Here is a 26,755-nt window from a genome sequence, read left to right on the forward strand (position 1 = left end):
GGTAAAGTAGGGTTTTCACAGAAACCATATGGATGAAAATATGTAGCTGCTGACAGAACTCAAGGGGCACATGAAGCGATTGTCTGTAGTAAGAGCCAACGAGGTATGGGTGGGACACCAGCTGCATCTGCTATACCTGGAGAGAAGAAGTTGCAAGTTCCCTGGATGCCATACAAAGGCATGTGATAAGCTCTGACCTTTTTATGAGTTGACTCAGAAGCCTCCTAGTTTTCAGGAGGGCCTGGAAGACCAGAAGACTCTGCAAGAGGTGTGGACAACGTCACAAGCTGCCCTGCCACTCGAGCCACGTGACCTAGGATATCCCAGGATGTTAGACATGTCTGAGACAGATAAGGATATTGTGCTCAGTTAGGAGAAATCCCCAATGGGAATGACTTAGCCCAGAGAACTACTCACTGTCTGAAAACCTTCTCTTGATATGTTGCAGGGCCATAGCAGACGCTGACATCAAGTGCATAGAATCTGTAGCTGCTCATCACGAGCTGTGCACTGCCAGGTCCATAAAGCCATGCTTCAGGCAGGGACAGCAGTAATTCCTGGTAAAATGGATTTAGGATTTGGATCCAGGCAGGTAACAGAGGGGAGTTTGTTTTATCACTCAGCACTTTCACTCCTAGAGTGAGAAAACTCTACGGTATCATAATGCACTGAGTCCCAGAGAGATTATACTCCTATACTTGCAATGGTAACTTATCATTTTCTTTTCCACTCTGTCTCATTCCCCACTGCTCTACCAATCTTTTGTCCTCACTCTCCAAATAAACTAATAGATCTTGAAACTTCATCTCAGGGTCTTCTGGGGGTCCCCAGACTAAGATACAGATGTGATTAGCATCATGTTATCAAGATAGTGACCAGCATGATATTCTATGTAATGTCAAGAAGTTGAAGCCCCTGAGAATTATATTGTAAAAGAGTAAAAAAATGTTAATGCAGTGCTTCGTCAATGCTATGAGTAGTTCTGCTGTCTGTCCCAGGAAAATGCAGACTACTTTTCATCCTCCTGCTTCACGAGCATTAAAAACTACCCAATCACCAGATCAGCCACTGCAGACTGAGGTGCAGAGGCTGGACAGATCTGCTTTAGGAAAGGTACCGCTTCCAGCACAGCAGCTATGACTGTAGCCACACTTGATTAAGTTTATGGTAGAACATTTCATTTGCAATGACTCATGTGGTTTTTGCCAGATCCCTACTGATGAATTAAATGAGGAAATAATGAACATCAGTGCTCCTACATCTTTTGTTTTTTAGGGTGGCATTAAACTCCACCATTCCACCCAGATGTAATATTGTTGTTACAGTACCATCTTGGCTAAGGGGAATGAGAACATTTGTGAGCTTCTGTTTGGCCTTTCCTCCCATAATGGTTATTACTCCATAGGCCAGGGAATGATGTTATGATTCTGCCGGAGAGATCCACTGTGCATCTCTATTATACACTAGGAGGCTGGGAAAATGATTGTAGGATGTGACCATGGACCCTCTGGAACAGTGTGAGGTGAACTTGGGCCAGGATTTTATTTATCACTTAGTCTATTTATCCCATCTATTAGCAGCACCAGGATGGCATTATGGGTCCCATGGTCTCAGTGCCAGGTCATACCCTGTGTGAGACATCAGAGTTTTCCATTACAGTGGCTGCCTACACATCAGTTTGTTATGTATTTATTTTTTTCATAGATGAATTAAGCCATGCCCTCACTGTATGGCCATCTATCTTGCCCCTGGGAACAACATGGTGTGTGAGCCATTGCCACAAACCCCTGAGGGTCCATGCATCTTGGCTGCCTTTTTAGCTTTGTTGTTTGTTATAGAAATTATGTCCAAATCTTATGTGCTCAATTTTGATATGAGGACAATTAATGACAATTAAGGTTATTGGGGGGGGAAGCAGAAAGAGGGACGGGGAAGGGGGGTGGGGCCTTGGTGTGTGTCACACTTTATGGGGGCAAGACATGATTGCAAGAGGGACTTTACCTAATAATTGCAATCAGTGTAACCTGGCTTATTGTACCCTCAATGAATCCCCAACAATAACAAAAAAAAAAAAAGAAAATATTGAAAGTATCAAAAAAAAAAAAAGTTGAATGCCAATACCTAGCCTCTGCAGCTACAAACGTCTCTTATCCCTTCTGAAATCAAAAGTGGAGTTTAGAGCATCATTTGCCATCATTAACTCTAGCCTACAGAGGACAGTCACACCTGAGCTTGCATCATTCTCACCAGCAGAGCAAGAATCCTCTAGATCCTCCTGCTGGGCACCTTCTACGAGTTGTGAGAACACATCTCAGAAATGTCCTAGAAAACAGTGAGGGAACTAGGGTATTTCCTACAATTCTCATCATCTCCCATTAGTTACAAAAAAATTGAAAGTGGAGTCTTTCACCTCTGTCTATAGCAGCATTATTTAGAATGTCTAAAACATGTGCACAACCCAGTGTCCATCGATGAAAACATGGATGAAAGCATTACAATATTACAGTGGGATATTATTCAATGGAATACTATTCAGCCTTAAAGAGGAAGGAAATTCTTCCAAATGCTACAACCCGGTTGAATCTTGAGGACATAATGCTAAATAAAGTAAACTGATTACAAAAAGACAAATACTGCATGACTTTAAGTATATCAGGTACTTAGAGTAGTCACAATCATGGACATAGAAAGTAGTCTATGTCTATACTAGTTGCTAGGGCTGGGGGAGTGGAAAGTTAGCATTTAATGCATATGGAGTTTTAGTTTTACAAGATGGAAAAAGTTGTGGAGATAGATGGTGGTGATGGTTGCATGGTATTGTGACTATATTTAATACCACTGAACTGCACGCTTAAAAATAGTGAAGGTAGTCAATTTTATATTATGCATATTTTATCAAAATTTTAAAAATAGGAAAAAATGTGCATGCCTGGATCCAGCCTGAGGAAAATCATCTTCAGTAGCTCTGGAACTAGAGCTTTATAACCTGCTAGTCCTACTCTAGTCTATAAAGACTAGAGAAAAGTCCTAAATCTTTTAAAAATTTCCTCAAGGAATTTTGATACATATTCAGCTCTGAGAACCACTACCTCGAGATACATTTCTTTCTCTAGGAAATATAAGGTACTTCCTACTTTGGGGTTCTATGATTGGAAGTTAAGCAACTCATTTGTAAATATTTTTACTAAATTATAGCACAATGATATACCCATTGTTTTTGGAACAACAAAGAAATCTTTGGGATTTTCTGTAAAACCATTGCTGAGTACACGTCAATTATGTTATTTATTATCATTTATAAACTATATTTGTAAGAAATGGCATTCATACTTCAGTGCCAAGGAAAAAAAAATCTGTCTTTCTGAATAACAGATATTTTTCCTATTATCAAATAATAATTATTATATACGGAATTATACATAAATTTTTGCCTGGGCAAAAGCTTAAAATGAAATTTAGTACTTACATTTTTAAAGAAATGTTATTCCTATTCTTATTTATTTTTATGTTTATTCCTATTCTAATAGCTTTCATGTAGTTGTATCTTTTAATGAAAGCCGCCTCAAATATTTTAAAAAACTAAGGTTGATGTGCATAAATAATGATGATAATAATATTATTATTGATGATGATAATGATGATGACGACAGCTACTATGGAAAGACTTATACTGTGTGACTGCTTACACATAATATTTAAAAAATTTAATCCTCAGTTCAACCTCACAAGATAGAAATTATTGTCATCTTACAGAAGGCAAGTTAATTAACAACATAGCTTTTCTTCACTGATTAAAAAGTATAATTCCCCCCAAAAAGAACTTATAAATGCAGACTCTAAATTACTTCTCTATAAATCTACCCAACAACACCCACTAGTCTGTAGTGTACAGTGTTTTCATGGCTCCAATTCTCAGTTGTATACTCTTTAAACACAGGAGATAGATAATGCTTTAAGGATTCCCTCCAGTTTAATGTGGTCTAAATCATGAAATTTGTATGGATGACTCTGGCTAACATAGTGCTGTGCTGTGGCCAAGATGGAGGGAAACTGTTTTCCTATTTCCTTTGTTTCTCCTAACAGAAACCAAAATATGAGCAAAGTAGAGTTCTAGGGCCAGCAAGGACAGCCTCTAGCCATTAAATTATGTGAACATTTTCACCCAGCATACCTTCCACTGTTCTCTCCCACCAACTTCAGTGTTCTTCAAATAACATAGAAATGGGTTTTGAATAATAATATATACTGTATTATTATATTTGTAGATGAAAAACATTATGTAATCAAAACATAATTAATTCAAGATAATGAATTTTCATAAACAACTTTTTGATCATTTTGTGCAAAGTGACATGGAGGACAGAAATTACTCCTTATCTTCTTTTTTTAATCCTCCTTTCAGAATGAATCAGAACAGTTCAACCGAACCAGACAGCTGCTGTTGGCTTTCTTATCTTCTAAGCAGCAAGTGCCTGTTCCCCCCTCTTTATTCATATTCCCCCTTCAGCAAATATTTATTGAGTGTACCTACTATGTGTCAAGCCACTACCTCATCTTCCCACACCCCATGTGCTCTCAGACTCACGTTGCCCCCTTTACCTGAAACATCCTTTTTATGCTCTTCTTTCTCAAGTGATTTCCTCCTCATCCATTAAGTGCCATCTAAAGTTTCCCCTAGGTTAATGCTCCCCAAACTCCCCTGAGCAGTCAGTCTTCCCCACCATGGAGTTATGAGAGAACCACTTTGCACTCAGTACAAACCTTCCCACACCTGTTGTTTTCATTAGAGTGTGAGTCCCAGGAGAGCAAGTGTAGAGATGTCTTCTGTGTGGCATTCATTGAACTTGGTACAACCTCAGTGAGCACATAGCTCAATATTATTTTTTCTCAAGGAATAAGTACATATAGGAATTAGAGCTAGGTGATATTTTCCATGCATTGAATTTTACATGTAACTGTGAACAATTCATTAAATCATCTTGTTTGCTTCAGGCTCCCTCTTGTTATAATTAATCAATAGTACTTAATTCCTTTCTTTATCTATGAGATGCCACAATGCTTTAAAACTTTTAAGTATGGACCATTAGAAGTGTGTTACTGTTGTTATTAGATCCCTTGGTACCTTAAAGTTGACTTTGTGGCCCCTGGGGAAATGGATGTTGGATCTAGAGATTTAAAACAAGGGAGAGTGACAACAGAATCCATGTATCATGCATTGTACATCACATGTTCATCTTTCCTAGTGACTTCTGAAGAAGGAAGAGCAATTTTGTGGAGATTATAGGGCAGCAAGACAAATTAAAGGAATGTGAAGAGTAAGTAAAAGATGAGAAAATTGCACCAACTATAGGTAATTCTTTGATAAATTGATTCTGAGGTTAGGAAGAGAAGTAGGTTGGTACCTGGCAAGGAATAAGGCCAGACCCAGCATGGTAAGAACCCAACAGGGGAAACCAATAGAAAGATGTTCACTGCAGCATCATTTATACTAATAAAAAGAAGATGGCAGAGCTATATCACTATATTCATATAATGAAAAAACATAATGTACCATATGTATCAAAGTGAATATATTTCACAACATAATATTGAATCAAAGTTCAGACACATGCAGAATGATGTTATTTATAAAAAAATTTTTAAACTCAAAGAAATGCTAGAAATAGGAAGAGATGGGGAGAACTAATATTGAGAAAGGGAACAATGTATATTTGTTTTATACTTTTTATATTTTTTATAAAGTATAAATCTTTAAAAAACTATTAGAAAGTATTAACTATTTGTTAATTCTGGTAGGTGGGTAAAGGAGCATTTATAAAATTGTCAGCTTGAATACTCAGAATTTTTTAAACAAAGAAACCCAAAATCAATGGGAAAGACCCAATTGAAAGAGACATTGAATCAATAGGAGTGAGAAAGATTTAATGCAATATTTCTCAAAAACAGAAAATAAATGAGAAATATAGGGGGGGAGTGTAATTATTAACCTTACAAAAAGGTTAGGTGTGGAAGAGGAAGATTTGATAGGGTATTTCTTGGAAAGATGAAGGGGTTTCCACCTGCTTTGGAATGGCAGGAAATAAGGGAAGTAAGGTTGAGGACTATGAAGAATGTTTTAAAAAATGATTTCAGGGGTTAAGTGTGAGTTGACCAAAGAAATGTTGACAAACTGCCAAGTAATGGAGTTTACTTTCTGGTCAGCCTAAATTTCTACTGAAACTGATCCGTCCTGTTGTATGAATTTCTCCAACACTGTCCATCTACCAGTGTGCAGGTCCAAAGAAAGCAGGTTTATCCCTTTTAAGGATTTGCTAGATGCTTACAACAAAAATAGGGGCAGGTAAATTCATGTTTTAGGGAATGTTATTCCTTCATTAAGTATAAGGGAATCTATCCCACATAAGAGAGAAATGAATAAAAGAGAAAACTTATGGCCTTGGAAGAAGCAGAAGACTCATGAGGCAGGAAGTCTTCATGAAGGTCACAGAATAATGATGATGGCAATAACTGAACTGACCGTTTAATTAGTGATTTGAGGATAGAGCAGTTATAAATGTTGGCATGAGTTAGTGACTTGGGCCAGAGGAAGAGATAACTTAAAGTATGGTGGAATAGAAGGTCCTGGAGATGAGATATCCAAGGGTTTAAGAGGCAATTGAGTCTTAAAGATAGTTTACTTACTTTTTCATTGTAAAAACTATGGCTCTTTTCTTCTAACTCATCTGCCACCATTGACACATTATCTGTATTCCTTATTGTTCTTCAAGAGGAGCTGTTTGGTTCAAACATTCATCTTCCAGTTTGAAGTTCTCTGTTTGAAAACCATCATGGCCTAGATCACTGGCCAGTCTGTAGAAGGTTGTCTTTGAGTTAGCCCTAGTCTCATATGTACAGATTAGATTATATAGAGAGCAGGAAGACCTGGGCAAGGACTTCAGAAGGAAGCTGTGTGCATGATGAATGCAATAATTGGTTTATGTGTATGTGTGTGATTATATTACATCCATTTCTCCATATACACTCATGTATAGATATTTCAATTCCTACAACTTAAATTCAATGAAAAGATCTTTTAACTTTTTCCCAGAGATACTCACCAATATCCCTCCACAGGAAAGCCCAGGGGAAGGAGAATAGCAGAGGGCACTTTGAGCCTACACAGCTTAAGAATGACAGGTCAGCAATCACACAACGCCAGCATACCTTCCTTTCAAAGGTATCCAGGATCCGGGAACTGTGGGCACATTGAAGAGCAGAGGGTAGGGCCTGATAAAACAAGGGCAGCTATGTGTACTTGGCCAGAGCTGTGGTTACATGTCCAGTGGCACTTATTCTGAGCATGAGGCACCTACCTATATGCATGACTGATTTAACTAATATAAAGAGTTCTTTTTTTTATTTTTGCACCTAAGTGCCATGAAAAAATGAGGCAAAAGAAATCCAAGATAAATGAATAAAATCAATATTTTTTTGCTGGAAATTATGAGTGAATTATGTAGTAAAGACTCACAATATTTCCATCTGCCAGGTAGATGAATCAAGAATAGTTTTACATGTATAATTACAGAGGGAAAGTGTGAAAGACCGTTATTCCCTTTTTTCCTTCTCTTAAAAAATGGTGAATAGGGCCTTTAGTATTCAATCTTAAATGAATGTTGTATATTTTGGCGTGGTGTCAAAATGTTAACAGAACTTGTACTATGGTCTTCTAAGGGGAAAAAACAAATAGTTTAACACTGAGGTATTTTGAAGCAGGTGCTCGGGACAATTAAAGGACTTTGTGGCTTTTGAAGGCACCCTTCCAAGAACTAGAAATCTGAAAAATGAATACCACACTGTCATTTTGATAAAATATCTGGGTTTTGCTTTTACTGGGGAAAGAAACCAGAACTCGAAGAGCACAGAGAAAAGTTGTGTTTAGTAAAGTCTGATGTATAAGATGCTTTTTGAAAGCTACCAACGGCCCCAGAAAAAACAGTACATACTCCTCAGTAATTTGGGTCTAACAACAAAATACCAACAGTTTAGCTACTCTCCATTTTCAACTTATCATTATCATGATATGAACAGGAATGTATAAAGATTTCAACTTGGGGTAGATAAGGCTATGATTGAAACTAGGATTTTGCAATACAGAGCGAGGAAGAAATAAGTGTAAGAGAACAAACAGTGAATGACATCGGATTAAAGAAAAATGGGAGATGAAAAGGGGAATGAGAGAAAATCAGATGGGGAAGGGAGGAACCAGGGAAACTGTAGGACGGAATGTTAAGTGAAAGAAAGTGGAAAGAGGAACCGCTTGGGTTGCTTAACAAAACCCAGGTTCGAGAGCTGGATATTCTCAACAAAATTTGGCCATTACTAGCAATAAATTGCATTTTCAAAGACTTGAGGGAATGCAGTGTTTTGAAACATCAATTATTATTCATAAGTTAGAACCATCATCTCTCCTCTGTGTATTATACGTGATTTTAGTGAAGGTTAAGGGAGAAAACAACTGTTAAAGCACTGCGCAAATACCAAGTGGATTTTTTTGTTTTTTAATTTTTTTAGAGATAGAGTCTCACTTTTTCCCCCTCAGTAGAGTGGCGTCACATCTCACAGCAACCTCCAGCTCCTGGGTTTAGGTGATTCTCCTGCCTCAGCATCCTGAGTAGCTGGGACTACAGGCGCCCGCCACAACGCCCGGCTATTTTTTGGTTGCAGTTCAGCCCGGGGCCAGGTTTGAACCCGCCACCCTCGGTATATGGGGCTGGCGCTCTACCCACTGAGCCGCCCACCAAGTGAATATTTTTGCAGTGGTTCAGCCTAGATTCCTGTGAAAGGAGGGGAAGAGTGGTATAGAAAAGTACATCAAAACTCTGGAGGACTATGACCTAAGAAAAAGATCACAACAGCTAGCATGCAGTGCACTGTCCCTCCTGAGGGAAAGCTCTGAGCTGTGACTCATTCTTAAGGGAAAGGGAATAAAAACTCCAGGTTGTTCATACTTCCTTATGAATTTAAAAGATGACACAAAGTAGTAATTCATCCCAAATGAAATGTCTTACTGTGGCCTAAACAACTCCTGTTCCTATAGGTACACAGATTATCCTTAACTGGATAATGGTACAAATACCTATTTCCATTGTAGTATAGATAAAGTCTTTAAAATAGCTTGTTGAACCCACTGAACTTTTAATAATTAGTATAGCCAGAATAGAATTCAAAAATCTTTGTTTTAGATTAGAAATTTCAGTATCTATGCCTTTAACTAAAACTTAAGAGGGAGGTACTAAATTCTAAATTACACTAAAATTCATCTGGAAGCGAGAGTTTAAATGTATTTTCACAGACACATACACTTTATTATTTATTTTTTATTAATTTCAATCCCTACAAATCTTTTTCAGGGTTTATTTTCTTTTGCACCCTATTCTCTATCTTTCAATTAGGCATTTGCAAATTTGTCTTCATTATCACATAATTATATTGTGAAACATTTAAAAGTTCAACTTTTCTCTACCAAACTCAAAGCAGTTAGTGGTGTTTTGTACCATTTTTCTTCCTGCCATCCACTGAACTAAGAATTTGGGAAGCATCATAGCCCCCATTTTATGGATCAAGGGTGAGCTTACTTTTTTCTCAAATGCTGGTCAAGGCTCCGTGTTACCCAAGGGCCAGCAGTTCCTAACCCTGACCTTGTTCATTCACCTGGTGAGCTTTTAAAAAGTTGCACATGAGCCCTGGCCTATGTACAGGACCTACCTCAGGACCTCTGAAGGTGAGTCTGAGCATCAATATAGTATTCTTTTTAAATTCCTTATATGATCCTAAAGAACAGCCAAGGTTAATAATCGTTTCTGTAAATCAGTGCCTTTAAAACTTCAACGTGGGTAGAAATTCTAAAAGCATATTGTGGAAATACTGATTCAGAACAGTAGGCTCTGTATTTCTAATACAGTCTTCAGTGATGCTAATGCATCAATTAGAACACAGAAGAGCATTTGAGTGAGTATTTTCTCAAGTCTTCTGACAACTAAGCCATTCTCAGTCCATAGGACAATAGTTAGTTCATTACATACAATGGATTCCTTACAATGTTAGGAGAAAAATTCTTACAAAATCTAAGAAAGGATGCTTTATCTATGGATAGAAATAGAATTATAAGGATTACTCACTGGTTTTCCTACCTTGACAGCACATCTTATATAAATTCCACTAATTTTTTTTACCTGTATCACTTCCACTAATTTCTAGATTCACAGAGCATCAATACTTCCTTCATCCACTTTCACACTTGCTTCCCCCCATTCACTCAAATTCCATTCACTTCTCAAATCCCTAAAATGTGGCCTCTGCCCTTTGACCTCACTGAAATTAACTCCTCCAAGATCAACAGCAATCTCTCTATCTAAATAAAATAACCTTTTAGCTCCATCTTACTTGGTTTCTTTTTCATACTTTTTTGTATAGGATGGACTACTACCCTCATGAATGGTCTCCTTTCTTACTACTGGTCCTGCTGAAATACACGCTTTTCTTCCTCAGCCCTGTCTTCCTCTTTCTCTCTTCTGCTCTCTTAAGTGTTTACAGTGCTCAAGGTTTTACCTTCTTACTTGACCCAATGTCCCTGAGGTATTGATCTTGCCTAATCTCGTGGTCTCTTTCAATAATTAGTGCAGGAGTGGGGAACCTTTTCATGTTGGAAGGCTGCATTAATTCAGCTATAATCAAATGAGACGACATTCAAGAAACTTCAATTAGATATACTTCAAAATGTACATTATTTTATAAAAACTAACTACTATGTCCTTAATATTTTCAAAAAATGAACGCCATTTTTTAATTTTAAAGTTCCTAGCATTTGAATGACATTGCTGTGCCTGCTTTTTGTTGGAAACATTTAAATGTTTGCTTGTAGCATAGATGCCCACAGTTTCAGTTGATCCTCTAGATGGGTATCAGTCATCTGTGAACTTAAGGGTGTCTTGATTTGAGTTAGTTAGGAGAATGTGGATTCACAGAAATAAATGGTTGTAAAGCAAAAAAGCATTTTTTGAGTATTTGTCGAAGGTATGTGTATTCTATTGCATTTTGTCGTATTTTAATTGGATCTTTCTTAGCATCAAACACTGACTTTACAATGTTATCTACTGAGAGCTCAAGCAATTCCATCTGTAGTTCTTTAGGTGCCCTGGTAATATCAACTAGGTAAGGTTGAAATGCTAATTTGAGTGTGATGTCGTGATTCTCCAAGTCAGTGAACCTTTCACTGTATTCTCCAATTAATTGTCTATAGTAGCTGCATATTCTTTAAATGATTTGCATATATCCTCCTGCTCATCATTGACCTTTGTTTACTGGGGAAAATGTTCATCCTAAATTTCCTTTCGAAGAAAAATGTTTTCAAAAAAGTTAGCTTTTTTTTTTTTTTTAAAGCTTGGACTTCTTTGCTACATATATATATAGACTTAGTTTTACTTTGCAAAGAAATATTCAAGACCCTTTGATTTGAGATGATATCACACAGAAATGTTAAATTCCTACAGAAATCTTCTTTTAATAATTCACACTGCTCGTTCTGTTCTTCAATAAACTTAACTATCTTTTCTTACACAGTTATAATTTTAGCTAACACCTGTCCCTGTGATGACCATTGCACTTAGAATATTGGCAAATCCACACTGAACACCTCATCCTTCAACTTTAGCATGTGATAACACTGATGATGCCTTGTTGCATTTGCACCAATATAGTTAAAAATACTTATAACTTGTTGCCAAGTGTCACTTAAAATAGTAGCTTGAGCACAGAGATTTTGCTGATGTAAAATACAGTGAAAAGAAATGAGAGCATCTAGATCTGTTAATACTTTTTTTAATCCTTGCACTAAACCCTTCATGGTTTCCTGTCATGGAAGGTGCACACACGTAAATCCATCTGCTAAATCTACCAAATTCAGTCCAACTTCATGACGTTTATCTTGAAAATTGTTGAAGATACATGTTTCCTGCATTCTGTTTACAAGAGTGGCCAAAGTGAGTAACTGAGCAGTTAAAAACACACACACACACACACACACACACACACACACACACACACAAAACCCAACACTTCTGTTATGACCTGAATGACAAGTGAATAGTTAGCAGTTGATTCATCCAAACAGACTGAATAATATATACTGTCCTTTTGAAGTATTGCATGAAGTTGAAGGCTAATTCATGTTGCTGACCAATTTTGACTATCCCTGAAAGAGGCAATTGTTTGTACTTTGAAATGTTGTCAGGGTCTAGGCATCCTAACATCTTTAACAATGCTTTCTTCTACAATTTTTACATCACTGAATGGTTTCTTTCTTTCTTTTTTTTTTTTTAAAGGATAAAAGCTACTTTATAAGCTGAGGTTTTATTGCTTCTTGAAAGAACTGTCCTTGCTTTTTGTCTTTTAATTTCTTCAATACAACATTTCATACCTTTGCTCTAACTTAAAATAAATTTGCAGTTCCTTATCTTAAAATAAATTTGCGGTCCTTATGAGTGTTATAATGCTAATGAGCACTGAATTTCTTTAATGTTGATATTGCAGAATCACAAGGCAGGCACAATATCTTATCTTTAGCAGAAACAAGATAGTATTGCAGTCCCCAACCTCATTAAAAAATCTGTTTTCTTCCTTCAGTGTTCTCTTGGTCTTCTTTGACATGATGGCTATTAAGCAGACAACTGTCAAGCTGTGCAACTATTCAAAATTTCCACTTCAAACAGAAAAATAGTGCATTGTTGTCAAAAGCTGGTAACAGACTGGCATACTCAACCCTGATAAACTCTCACCAACCAAACTTGAGTGGTAGGCAGTAGTAGCATCAGTCAGGCAGGGAGAAGTTAGAATTAAATCAGGGGCGCAGCGCCATTGCTTTAGCCCTTGTGGCTTGCTAATGTTCTAATTGTGACTCCTTTGGGAGGATTATTTTGTTGAAACTTCTTCTATTCTTAGCTATTTTAAATATGTTCATCTTGAAAATGAAATAAAAATATGACATGAACAAAAATGTATTAATAAAAATAAAAATATTTGATCTGAAAATTTGGGATTCAGTCAATAGGCCACATTTAAGAACAAGGGTACATATGGCCTAAAGGATGAATGTTCCCCATCCCTAACTTAACTCCTCTCTCACTGTGATGGTTAATTTGAGCTGTTGATTTGACTAGGTTTACCCAGATATCTGATAAAACATTATTTCTAGTATGTCTATGAGGGTGTTTCCATATTGATTGGCATTTTAATCAGTGGACTAAGTGAAGATTGGCCCTTACCAATGTGAGCAGACACCACCTCATTCCTTGAGGGCTCAAATGGAACAAACAGGTTGGGGAGTGAGTGCAAATTTGCTCTCTTTCTTGAGATGAGACACCCTTCTTCTCCTGCTCTCAGACATTAGAACTCCAAGTTTGGGGGCCTTTGGACTCTAGGACTTAGACCATCACTCGCTTGGTACTCAGGACTTCAGGCTCACATTCAGTTACAACAGAATTACAGAATCAACACTGGTTTTTCTGGTTCTTCAGTTTATGAAGGCATTTTGTGTGACTTCACAGTCTCCATAACGGCATGAGCTAATTCCCATAACAAATCTCTCATTATATGGGTTTTGATTTTCTGAAGAACCCAGAATAATATACCCACATTCATCCAAGGTGGAATTGCTCTCTTGTGGATAACTGCAAGCAGCCTTCCAGCTACTGTCTCTGCTTTCTCTCTCCACCCAAAACAGTCCAATCTTCAAACAGCAGCCAGAAAGAGCCTTTTGAAACCAAAATCATGTCCTGTCACTCCTTTACTCTCTTTTGCAATGGCTCCTTCTCAACTTTGAGTAAAATTCAGTTTTCTATCAGAGTGGCCCCTTGGGCTCTTCACAGTATGTCCTCTGGCTGTCTCTGACCTGACCGTACCCACCTTGCCCAAAGCACACTGCTCCAGCCACGTTGTTTCTCTCACTCTACCTGGAGGACATCCAACAACTCATACCTTAAGCCTTTGTAGTGTACTTCCCTTTACTGAAACACTCTTCCCAGATATTCAAACACCTTGTTTCTTTAATTTATTCAGGTATCTGATCAAATTTCACTCCCTCAGAGAAGCTATCATCTCTTTCTATCCTCTTACACTGCCCTATTTTTCCTGTTGTTATACTTTCATTACTACTGATGTTATACTTATACTGGCTTACTTCTTTTTCTAAATATTTCCATTAAAATATGAATTCCACGTGAGCAGGGATTTCTATTTTTGGTTTTTCTTATTTACTGTGTCTCTGGGGTCTAGAACTGTGCCTGACATATAGAAAACAAATAAATATTTATTAAATGAAATAATTAATGGTAATTGTCATTTTTATCCTTAATAAAGGTACTGGGAAGAAGCAAGTGGGATAAAGAATTGGATGTAATGAAGAAGATAGTTCAAAAATTTTGTATAGGGTGATGCGAGCCCTATTGTGAAAACATAATTAGGAGGTCTTTTCAGGTTTTGTTTCCTTGTTACCCTTTACTTAAAATTTTTAAACCTAATACTGACATTGAGGGCTAGAATAAATTAGAGATTTAAACATTTTAATGGCATAACTTTTAATTTGATCATGATATAAAGTACTATTCGAATGATCTGAAATAAAAATTTAATAGGGAATTTCTAATCAGAGAACCCAAATGATGACTTTCATTCCAAAGAATCAACTTATCAACACTCTGTCTTAATGTGTATATGTACATCACTCATCATTTAAAATACTTATGCCTAAAATGAAAACAAGTGACATTTGTTTACCAGCCACAAAAGTCAATATAATCCACTTAAGATATTGCTGTAAAAATACAGGAGAGCATACAAAATAGATGTTATTTTTGAGTCAGTTTTCCACAACTCTTGTTTTGTTTTGTTTTTATTCTTTTCAACATTTTACCTAGATTTTACCCAAAGGAACAAGAGTCAGGACTTGTTTTAGTTATTAATCTAAATGATTCAACCACAGCTTTTGCCTTGACAACATAAGTAGAAAAGGGGGGTGGAAGCATATTCTTAAAGTTTCCAAATAGTTATTGTTTATGATTTTATTTGAAATAGTTCATTTACAATAATTTCCTTTCCAACAGATTATTTGTTTCTAAAGATTATCATATAACAGTTTTATATTTTTATACTAAGGCGCAGAGAAAAAATTTTCTTTGGGACTTCTAAGTGACAGTATTTTAAAAATTGAGGGATCTTATTTGCAAAAATTTCCATGGGTATAATCTTTAGAATTTATAATCATGGGATGTATGTGAGGATGCTTGTTAATGACTACGAACTGGTAGATAGTGTCCCTCAATATTACCTATAAGAGCTGTGTGAGAGAGGCATTTTTCCCTGTAATTTATTTTTCCAGCAAACATTGAGGGTCCGCTCTGAGAGGCATTATATTTGGAAGTAAATGTGCCAGAAACAGAAGAGAGAGTCCTGTCTTCAATGAGTTTACATCTAGTGGATGGAGAATGAAAAATGAAAAGTGAATCGTATTCATGATGTTGGGTCTTTGATCTGGGAATACATGCTTACTGTTTTGTTTTGTTTTTTTAAATCTTGGCTGAGTGCTATTTTCCCACATAATGAGTATGAGTTCTTCAATACTGCAATATGCTCAAGAATCAAGACATTAAAAGCCTACCATCTATAACAAGTAAAGTAAAATAGACAATTAAGTTTACAAACTCATCCTAGAGAAAGGGCTTTGAAGGATGGTCTAGGTGCTTACATCAATGCATAGTTTTCCAAGGAGAGTATTTCAAAGGTTACTATAGTGATATTCAGCCATCAGGCATGTAGCACATTTTTAAGGACAAGTACATGAACTTAACTGTTCTACTTATATAAAAGTAATCTTAACAAAGTTTAAGAAATCTGTAGGCATATTCAGAGTAACACAGATCTCTGCTAAAAAGTAGAAATAAACATATCAAATGAGAAGAAAGACGAAAAACAAAGAGATTAGAAAGAGAAGGCCAGTCCATAGAAACTATACTTGATCTCAGCCAAAAGGCCAAGAAACAATTCATATAAAATGACATTAGAGATATATAATAAGAAGAACATTCATATATTAAGTATTTTTGAGCATAACAACATAATATAGTTTGCAAACACTCACAAGACCAGTATTAGGGCTGTAACAAAGAACTATGTAAGCCTGTCATGCCTCTGACTGGCTTGGTCCCTACTAAAGACATCTGAGACCAGCTGGGTAGTGGAGAGAGCCTTGTCAACAATTATATGCCAGCTACATTAGTTTCTGGGGATACAAAGGCAAACTAGACATGTAGTGGGTGCATTTATGGAGGCCACAATCAACTGAGTCATACACATAAATAAGAAACATTCACTGACTTGGAGAATCATGACATCACACCCAAATTAGCATTTCAGCCTCACTTAGTTGATATAACCAAGGAACCTAAAGAACTATAGATGGAATTGGTTGAACTCTCATTTGTTGACATTTTAAAGTCATCGTTTGATGCTAAGAAAGATCAATTGAAATAAGGAAAAATACAGTAGAATACCCAGGCCTTCAGCAACACACCAGGAAAATGCTTCTTGCTTTTCAACCACTTATTGCTAAGAATCTAAATTCTCTTACCTAACCCAAATCAAGACACTTTTAAGGCCACACATCCATCTAGATCAAGTGAAACTGCACATCTCATGCTACAACCAAATATTCAAATGCTTTCCAACAAAAAGCAGACACAATAAAGTCATTGAAAGGTTACTTACTTTTAAAATTGCCAAATAGTTTCTATTTCTTTAAAGTTATTAAATATATAGCAATTATATTTTTAGAAATTAAGGTACTTTTTAAAGCATATCTAATTGATGTTTTTAAATGTGGCCTTACTTGATCACAGCTAACTAAATGCAACCTTTCAACATGAGAAGACCTACCCTGTCTTAAATGGTTAGAGATAATCTAGGTCCAAATATATTTTTAAATAACCCTGACAGGATTTCTGACAGATTGGATGTGCTGTGTAAAAGAGACACATCAAGAATATTTTCAACTAGTGTTATTTACTGAGAAGGGAAATAATGGAGGAAGGCAGATTTTGAGGTGACAAAGAGCAGAAGGACACTCAGTGGCTGATACTAAACTGATGAGTGACACAGATTCAGGAAGCACTATGAACCTTAAACAAGACATATAAAAAGAAAATCACTTTCACGTTCATCAGAGTAAAAAGAAAAATCTTAAAATTGGGTAAAATGGGTAAAAAAAACTATCAAAAGAATAATATTTAAACTGCTGCCTTCCGAAAAGAAACAATCAAAACAATCAAGAATGTAATAGTATCTTTAAAGGCCAGAAAACATATCCCCCATCCTAAAGTTTTATACTAAGCAAAAATATTCTTTGAGAATAAAGGTGAAAGAAAAACATTTTCAAAAAACAAATGTAAAAGAATTTGGCATCAAAAGAATCCCACCAAAGGAATCATGCTTTATACAAAAATAAAATGATCCCAGAAGGAAGTCTGAAGATGAAGGAAAAACTAAAAAGCAATAAAAATAGCAAAGGTAAATAAAATGGAAATAAATTGTAAAATAAACAATAATAATTTCTGGGCAGTTTAACATACATAGAATATTTTTAAAGTGACAACAATGTTATATAAGTCAAAGAAAGAATAAATTGACGTAAGATATTTAAAACTTTTGTATTGTCTGGGAATAGGTTAGAAGTATCAAAAACAACACACATGCATTTTGATACAAAAAAAGATGCACTTAATAACAAGATAATGATAAAAAATAGTAAGAGTACCTAATTTCCTGCAAGGGAGGAACAGAATAATACAAATTTGTAATCATTCCAAATGCAGGCAAGCAAGGAAAGTGAAATTAAAAAAAAAAGTTGGAACAGGTAAGATAAACAGAAAGCAGAAATACAAACGTTTAAATTAAATGTAAATAAACAAAATATTCCAATCAAAAAGCTAGTTGAATTTTTCAAGATGCAGTTTGAAAGATCCATATCCAAAAATTAAATGTACAGAAAGAAACAGAAAAAAAAAGGAACATTTCTGTAACTATTAATGAAATTGAATCTATAGTGTAAAACTGACCTCAAGCAAAATTTTAGACCTAATGGAATCCCCAGTAAATCCTGCCAAAGTTTTAAGGAAAGAATTACATCAAATGTACTCAAACTCTCAGTGGATAGAAAAAGTGAAAAACACTCTCAATTTGTTTTATGAAGTCAATAGAAACTGACCAAAATCTGGCAAAGATATTTTTAAGAAAGAATCACTTCAGTCCAATATCGCTTATGAATATAAACAAAGCAAAACTAAACAAATACTAGCATTTGAGTACACAGAGTGCAAAAGAAGTGTATATGCATTTTAAGGAAAAAAGTTTACTGCAATTATAATGCTCAATATACAATTTTAATAAAAGATGAATATAAGTCATGCTTCACTTCTGCAATTATAAGTGCTCAGAGTGGTTACCATCAGCGTCCAAACACTTTTGATTACTGCAAACTCCTGCTTGATTAATGTTGACCAAAGTGTCCACTTAGATCACTGTGCACACTGTTTTAATTTCTTCCCAAAGTACCACCAGGGTAGACGGTTTTTTTTAGTACACGTCCATTAAGGTCCCCACCTCCACCCCAAGGTGGATGCCAAGGGATGTTTAGTTAAGTCAAGAGAACATGGGGGAAACTCAACCGCACCTCTTTGTCCTGTCTGTTGTTCTGGCTCATTCTCGTTGAGGTAAGCTCTCCCAGCTCGGTGCATGTAATAATCTGGGGATAAAAACTTTCCATTTTGAGAATGTGTTGTGTTTGTTCTGCTGACTCATTTCACGTGCATGTTGTTTGGAGACATCTGTGGTGAGTGTGTAAACTGTTCCAACACCACAGCAGAAGTGGGACTTGCTGTGTGAGGTCTTCTGGATCTTCCCTTGTGCACAGCACACACAGCACCAGGCGTCTCAAACGTATCACAAATGTGTGCAATGGTCAAGTGTATAGGAGGTTCTGTTGCATGCTCTCACCTCCTTTGTCCTTGTACTTCTACAACATTCTCGAATTTCAAATACCACCTCAAAAAATGCTCTTGTGCCATGGATCAATTACCATGCTTCCACCATTTTCTGTGACTGTGCTGTCTGTCATGTGGTGATGCTAGCACTCATTTGATTAATGCTATTGTTTGAGTGAATTGCTACATAATTCAATTCAACTTCAAAAAGAAATACACAGATCACAGGTCTTAAAATTTGTATATATGTTTTTGACACCCCAAGTATATTACAAGTAAAAAGAGAAAAATAAAGGGGTATATTTCAGGAAAAATATTTCATTTAACATTAGAAGTTCAATGTTTAACCATATTAATAAAATAAAAGATACATGATACCCATCCAGAAGAGAACTCTTGCAAAATAAAAGAAATAAAAGGTCTTTCTTAGCGTGATTAAATATATCTACAAAACACATAGAGTAAACGTTATACTTGATATTGGGTAAAAACATTGCCTCTGAGATTGGGCAATTTGGCATGAATAACATTTTGAGAACTTTCCCTCTGAAATTAGGAAAAAAGAAAAACATATCTACTTATCACCTTTCTTATGCTATGCTGTAAGACATAAAATATATGCACACATATATATACACACACACAAATATATGTTATATATAAGGACTATAATAGAAGAAAAAGTTTTCCTATTTTTAAGATGGCATGACAATCTACAGATAATTTTTTAGAAATAATATTTTAGTATAATAAGGTTGTCAAACGGAAGGTAATCAGAAAATGATGTTTTGAAAAATACCATTTACAATAAAATCTACATAGTAAAATATCTGAAATGAAAACTAACAAAATATTACAAAATACCGTGGAGAGAAATGAAAGAAAACTTAAATATTCATGAACTGGAAGACTCAATTGATCTATCAATTTGACGCAATTCCATTAAAAATCTCAACAAGTTAGTGTGTATGTTTGTGATGTGAGAAGTTGATCCTCACATGTGTATAAATTAAAAGAATCAAGATTAATTAGACGCTATTGAAAAAGAAACAGTAGAAAAACTTGTGCTAGTAGATGTCAACTGCAAACTATAAGAATTAAGACAGTATATTACTCTTGGATGAATAGACAGGCCAATGGAATAGATTAGAGACTTACACATGACAAACTACTAATTTATGAAACAGGTAATAAGTGAGAGAAAAAGAAAGAGAAAATAAATGTGACTGAGATTAAAAAAAAATACTAAACATCATTCCTATTCAAGTTATTGGGGAAAAAACAAATCCAAGAAAGTTATACATCTAACTATGAGAGGAAATAAAGTTTCTTGAAGGTAATATAGAAAAGTATTTTTATTCTCTAATTGTGGAAAAATAATTTATAAATAGGATGCACAAAAAGGTCCCAACCATGAAGGAAAAGATTGTTAAAATAAACTAGCGTGAGAATATTACTTTTGGTCAGAAGAAGACACCACCAAAGACTGAAACCACAGAATGAGAAAAGAGATTTATAGCACATAAAACTTAACAACAGAAGTAGGTCCAGAATATATGAAAAATTTCCACAAATCAACAAGACAAAGAAAGAAATCCAATAGAAAAATGGGCAAGAGGCTTGAATAGTGCTTCACAAAAGAAGATACTGAAATGACCCTAAAGGTATGAAAAGGTGCTCACTTGTTAGGAAAATGGAAATTAAAACAAAAGTAAAATATTACTATAAAGCCAAAATGCCTAAAATGAAAAAGACTGGTAGCGACAGTGTTGGCAAAAATATAGAACAACCCGACCTTAATATAGTGACATAATAAGGAATATTATATTTGGTCTCTACCCCTGGTTTCTGACATTGAACTCCTAAAACCTTTGTAGATAGGAGTATCAGGAGAATCTTTTCTCCTAATACTTGGTCTGTGGCCCCATGTACAGACACAGTGCTCTTAAGATAAGACCTTTAAAATTTCCTAAGTGATAGGAGTGTCTGACCTAGCACCCCGAACCCCCCTGAAATTTCCTGAGTATTAAAAGCATCTTCTGTTTCAATGAAGCAACTCTTGGTGGGCTCCTGGATAGCTTCAGGGTAGGGGGTGGGGGCTCAATGCCAGGGGAACCAACCATGTGGTTAGAGCATTGGCTGGAACTTTCAGCCCCACCCTCTGACCTCTGAGCAGAGGAGAGGAGACGGGCTGACGGTTAAGCTGATCACAAATGGCTGATGATGCAATTAATTATTCATAAGTAATGAAACCTAGAGAAACCCAAATGGATAGTTTCTAGATAGCTCAACAAAGGTAGATCCTAGAGGGCATTGATGCTCCTCTTTCTCTACCCCTAATGCCTTGTTCTATCCATCTTTTCATCTGGTCATTCATCTGCATTCTTTGGAATATCCTTTATGTAATAATAAATTGATAAATGTATGCAAATGTTTCCTTGAATTCTGTGAGCCTTCCTAGCAAATTAATCAAACCTCTGGAGGGGATAACCGAAACTCTGATTTATGGTCAGTAGGTCATAGATATAGGTGACACTTACTACTTGTGCCTGGCATCTGAAGTGGGGAGCAGTCTTGTGGGACTGAGCCCTTCACATTTGAAGACTCTCAATTCAGGTAGAAAGTATCAAAATTGAATTCAATTAGAGGACACCAAGTTAGTATCTCTGGAGAACTGTTTTTCAGTGGGTAGGAATTTTACTGAGAAGAGGCGAAGTATTAGATTCTATTGAAAAAGAGATGAGTAGTGTGAGAGTGGCAAAAACACTTGGTTTTTCCTTTCTTTCTTTCTTTCTGTTTTTTTTTTTTTTGTAGAGACAGAGTCTCACTTTATGGCCCTCAGTAGAGTGCCATGGCATCACACAGCTCACAGCAACCTCCAACTCCTGGGCTTAAGCGATTCTCTTGCCTCAGCCTCCCGAGTAGCTGGGACTACAGGTGCCCGCCACAAGGCCCAGCTATTTTTTGGTTGCAGTTCAGCCAGGGCTGGGTTTGAACCTGCCACCCTCGGTATATGGGGCCGGTGCCTTACTGACTGAGCCACAGGCTCTTATAAGGACATTTATATATTGTTGGTGGGGGTGTAAATTGATACAAACACTGGAAATAGTATTGTATCAGTTAAGTGAGGTCATAATAATGCTATATGTATCATTCAAAAATATCTTAATGGGACATACCAAAAAGCACTCACTTAGCTCACACCCCCAGGAGCTGGCCTCTGCTGGGTTGGTGCAGTCTAGGCAGGACTCAGCTTCTTGTCTCCAGGTGGGTTGAGAATCACTTGGTCTGTGCTGGGCTTTGTTGGCACAATTCCTCCGATGGGTTCAGGTTCCATTGTCTCTCTTCCTTCTGGGAGCATTATCTTTCCTAATGGAATTTGTCTTTGTCCAGTGAGATCTCTACTGAGGGAAGATTTGAGTTTGACTGTACTATAAGCAATTTGAGTTGACTGAGGATAGTTACTTGAAAAAAGTATAATCTCAGTTCTACAGAGCTACTACAAAATACTTGAGAGATTTTTCAAAAATAAATAAATAAAAGGGCAGGCAAAGGAATAAAGATTAATCATTCTTATTTTGGTAAAAGAATGTCAAATACTTGCCCATTTCATCTTTCATATAGAAAAGGAATAAATAAGTATTACATCCTTTTTTTTTTCCAAGTGCTTCCCTCCTCCTTCCATTTACCTGTTTACTGCTTGCTCAGTTTTCTAAGTGTTTGAGTACTATCTTGAGATTTTACCACATTTCATCCCTTACTCTAAGCCTTTACTCCTTTCACGGTCACTACCAAAATACATAACGACAGCCCACGTTTTTCCAAGTTAATTTTCCTCAACCTTTTTTTTTTTCTCAGTCTTCCTAGGAAAGATGAAGAACACGGGAGGCAGGTGAAAGCTTGTAGATCAGCCCGGTTCTTATTCTGTTCTAGTGACATCTGAGGTATTAGTCTTAATCTTTCCTTTTACCCCAGGTAATGCCTTTTACCCCAGGTAATGAGGATGGGCTGTTTTTCAATATTGTATCAGCTTTATTAACATGTTTGCTGTCTGCTGTAATTTATTTTTCGTTCAAATAGTACTTTGAAGTTAACTTTATAAATCTCCCTCTTGCTTCAGGCCAAACTTTGACTTTCTTCTTAACTCTTCATGTCTTCTCTCCGTTTATCTCCTGGGCTTTGTTTTGTATCTCCCTGCAAGTCCTCCCTCTGTTTGTTGCTCTAGCACCAGTCTCCCTAAACACCATATTTTGTGTTCTATGCCTTTCAATATCTCATTTAATGCTTATGGAATGAGTGGAATTTAACAGTAGCAATTCTCAATTAAGCATTTATTCAACTCATATTTGTGAGTGCTCACCGGTAGCTTCCACTGGCCTAAGACCATCTTGGTCCCTGCCTGGGTGACCCAGTGCCCCTGCCACACATGAATGAAGGATTCAAGGGTATCAGCAGCACTGACATGTACCTTTGCTGGGGAGCTGGTACCCAAGCCCAGCCTGCTTTCCCTCCCCCCAGTCTCTCCAAGTTGCCCTCATACCCACAAAACCCCTCATGGCCCCATATTCTCTAAAAGTAGAGCAGCAAGATTTGGGGTGCCCTCTAGACTCCATTCTGTGGTACATTAGACATGACCTAGTCCCTGCATCTCCCCTGGCAAAATAGTGAGAGTGTGAGGTTTCACAGATCATCCATGCCATCATCTGAGTTCCTCCCAACAAAGCTGCTTTGTGCTTGCATCATATATGATGGGTGTTCACCTCCACCTTCAACTCCGCAACAAGGGATATAACCAAAAATGTGCCTGTCTTCATAGAACATCAGCAATTTTGAGATACCATGAAAATTGATATCACATTTGTTCTAGGTCCTCAAATATAATTTTTATTTTTGAGTGGTAGACTGGTTTATTCATATTCTAGTTTATTCAAATTCTACCCCCATGGTCTCCAGCTCAAAACTGTTTGATATTTAAAAATTTTTCTTAAGAATAAAAGCAAAGCACTTAGGTTTTTAAGGCCCTATATATTGGCCCTTCCCTCCTCCAGCCTTATAACACATTGCTTCTCAGAAGAAGGCCTTGTCTTCTGTTGATTTTCTGCTCACTCATTCCCCTATAGCCCCTCCAGCCTCCTTGCTGTTCCCTCAGCTTGCATTGCTCTTCCCACAGACTCACACTCCATTTCTTTCATGTTATTCCCCAAATGTCCTCTTAATATTGAAATCCTCCCTACTTGTCCAATTTAAATTTTCAAGCCACTTCCCAAGCATGTTCTATATCCTTATCTTGCTTTATTTTTGTCAAAGTGTGCATAACTTTCTAATATACTAAATGATACTATGCATTTTATTATTGCTTTTCTCCTACTGAAATGTCAGCTTCCTGAGAGCAGGGATTTTTATCTCCTTGTTCAGTGAGTTACATACAGATACGCTAACAGTGCCAGGGATATAGAGAGATAGAAAGATCAATGATATTTGTTGAATGCATGAAGTCAGATCATTCTAGATCTGGGGAACATCATATAACCTTAGAATATATATCTGTATTATAAAGTATAGTGTATTAAGTGAATGAGAGAAAGTTCACTAAGGCATACTGAATATAGAGCTGAAATTGGAGGGAACAAAAAGTCAGAGGCCATGGAAACATAGAGGTATCACAGGAAAATAAACTGAGATCATCCAGGAATCTGTGGATGAGTGTCACCACTCTCTTACTCTCTACTGTGAGCTGGCCTCATGGTATATATAGGTAGATCAACCAGGGATGAAGGTGTAGAGCTTGGAGCATGTCATGGATAGAGGAAAACAGAAGAGGTTGTAACACAGGAGAAGATTCTGAGTGTGGGTCTAGTATGATTCCAGGGTCTGCTGCCTGGATAGCTCCAAATCAGAGCCTTTGAGGATCACCCTTTCATTAGAAATTGATAAAATAGCTCCAGCCTCCAGTTTCCAGCATTCCCTTGGTCACTCCATGAACACTCAGGAGGCTGACGTTTAGTCCTGGTGACCACTGCCACTATTTTCCTGCCTCTTCTGAACACTTAGTTCTTGTTTTTCATTCCTGCTTTGTAATCTTCTCCATGTAACTGAATTTTTCCTTCCTTGTTTCAAAGAATCAGTAACAAAAGGCTGGTATACCAGGCCAGATATTTGCTAGAAGTTTGGGTATAGAAGATGGAATTACAGTACAGAACAAAGACACAACTTAAAATCAAATAGATGGCCCAGTGCAGTGCCTCAGACATGTAATCCTGGCACTTTGAGAGGCTGAGGTGGGAGGACTGCTTCATACCAGGAGTTTAATACCAGCCTGGGCAACATAGCAAGACCCTGTCTCTCAATTAAAAAAAAAAAAAAAAAAGAAGAAAAAAAGAAAGAAAAGAAAAGAAAAAGAAAATGAGAAAAGAAATTAGCTGGGAGTGGTAGCATGTGCCTGTAGTCCCAGAAATGTTAGAGGCTAAGGCAGGAGGAGTGCTTGAGCCCAGGAGTTTGAGGGCACAGAGAGCTATGATGCTGCCACTGCACTCTAGCTCAGTTAACAGATCAAGATCCAAACAAAAAATTAAATATAGGATACCACTATTTAGAAACTGCCTGGTAATGGTATATCCTCGTCCCCCACACTGTTCCCAGGCCCTGGGTTATCTGTGTGTTATCTTCTCTCTTTCCTTGTGGTTTGCTATCTTTCCCCCATCCCTAATCATCTCTGGGATCCCTCCTTTTCCTCCAAACTGCCTCATCTCATGAAAACAAAAATTTCTTGTCCTTTAGTGTTCATCGTTGTTATTCTTTCCTTGCCTGTTCAATTGTGCTCCAAAGTCTACCTTCTTACCTGATAAGTGACACATTAGAACTTGCTTTTCTTGTTAGTGAGGAAATTCATTCTCAGGATTCAAAGGGTTCCCCAACATCTGTGCTCTGAGTAGATTTTATCCTTTAATTAACAACCATTTATTACGAACTTATTGCACCTAGGATCCCTGGTGCCCCCTGTTTTTGTTTCTAGGAAACTTGCACTGATTGAATTCTTGGAAAACTCAATTATATTATAACAAACATATCTATCTATATCAAAAATTTTTACATACATTTCTTTTTCAAACTCTTAAATCTGCAACACATAAGAAAACTCAACTCTGTCTAGGATTTTGTAGTTAAAGGTTGAATGATCTTCCTGGACTTTTGAGATTTGCCCTGATCTATGCTCCCACATCATTCCAATACCAGAACAATCTCTGTTACAGCTGTGGATATAGGAAAGATGAGGTTATGATGTTAATTGGAATACAGATGTTCAGTGGATAGAAAAGTCTGCTGATGTGCATTGGATGCAGATAAAGAAAAATCTGACTGTGCCTCACTCTACTAATTAACTCCTCAAAGACATTGGAGGTAGTGTGAAGAAGTTATTCTGCTATTGCCTATGTTGGGTAATAAGAAGTGTTTGTATAAGGTTAATAAAAAGGTTAATGGAGAAGCTAGTGAAGGTCTTTCATCATCAATTCAGAATAAAGTCTATAATATTAATTTTTTCTAAACGTTTTTTTCTTTAGAATTTCTATTGCAGGTACACTTCCATATAACATAGGTGAAAAAAGTCATACCTTGATGGCAAAAATATTTTTTTAGAAACTAACATTAAGTTCCCACATTCTCTGTAGCTATTTTAATTGTCATTGCAT

At 36.6% G+C, this 26,755-nt stretch overlaps 1 long non-coding RNA gene across 1 annotated transcript in view; it reads left to right on the plus strand.

Annotated features, from left to right (window-relative positions):
- LOC128561691 (uncharacterized) overlaps positions 1–26,755 on the plus strand; it is a 71,613-nt gene that overhangs the window by 37,510 nt on the left and 7,348 nt on the right. The window lies entirely within an intron of this gene.

This window comes from Nycticebus coucang, chromosome 12 (assembly GCF_027406575.1).
Source record: "Nycticebus coucang isolate mNycCou1 chromosome 12, mNycCou1.pri, whole genome shotgun sequence".
NCBI classification, from domain to species: domain Eukaryota; kingdom Metazoa; phylum Chordata; class Mammalia; order Primates; family Lorisidae; genus Nycticebus; species Nycticebus coucang.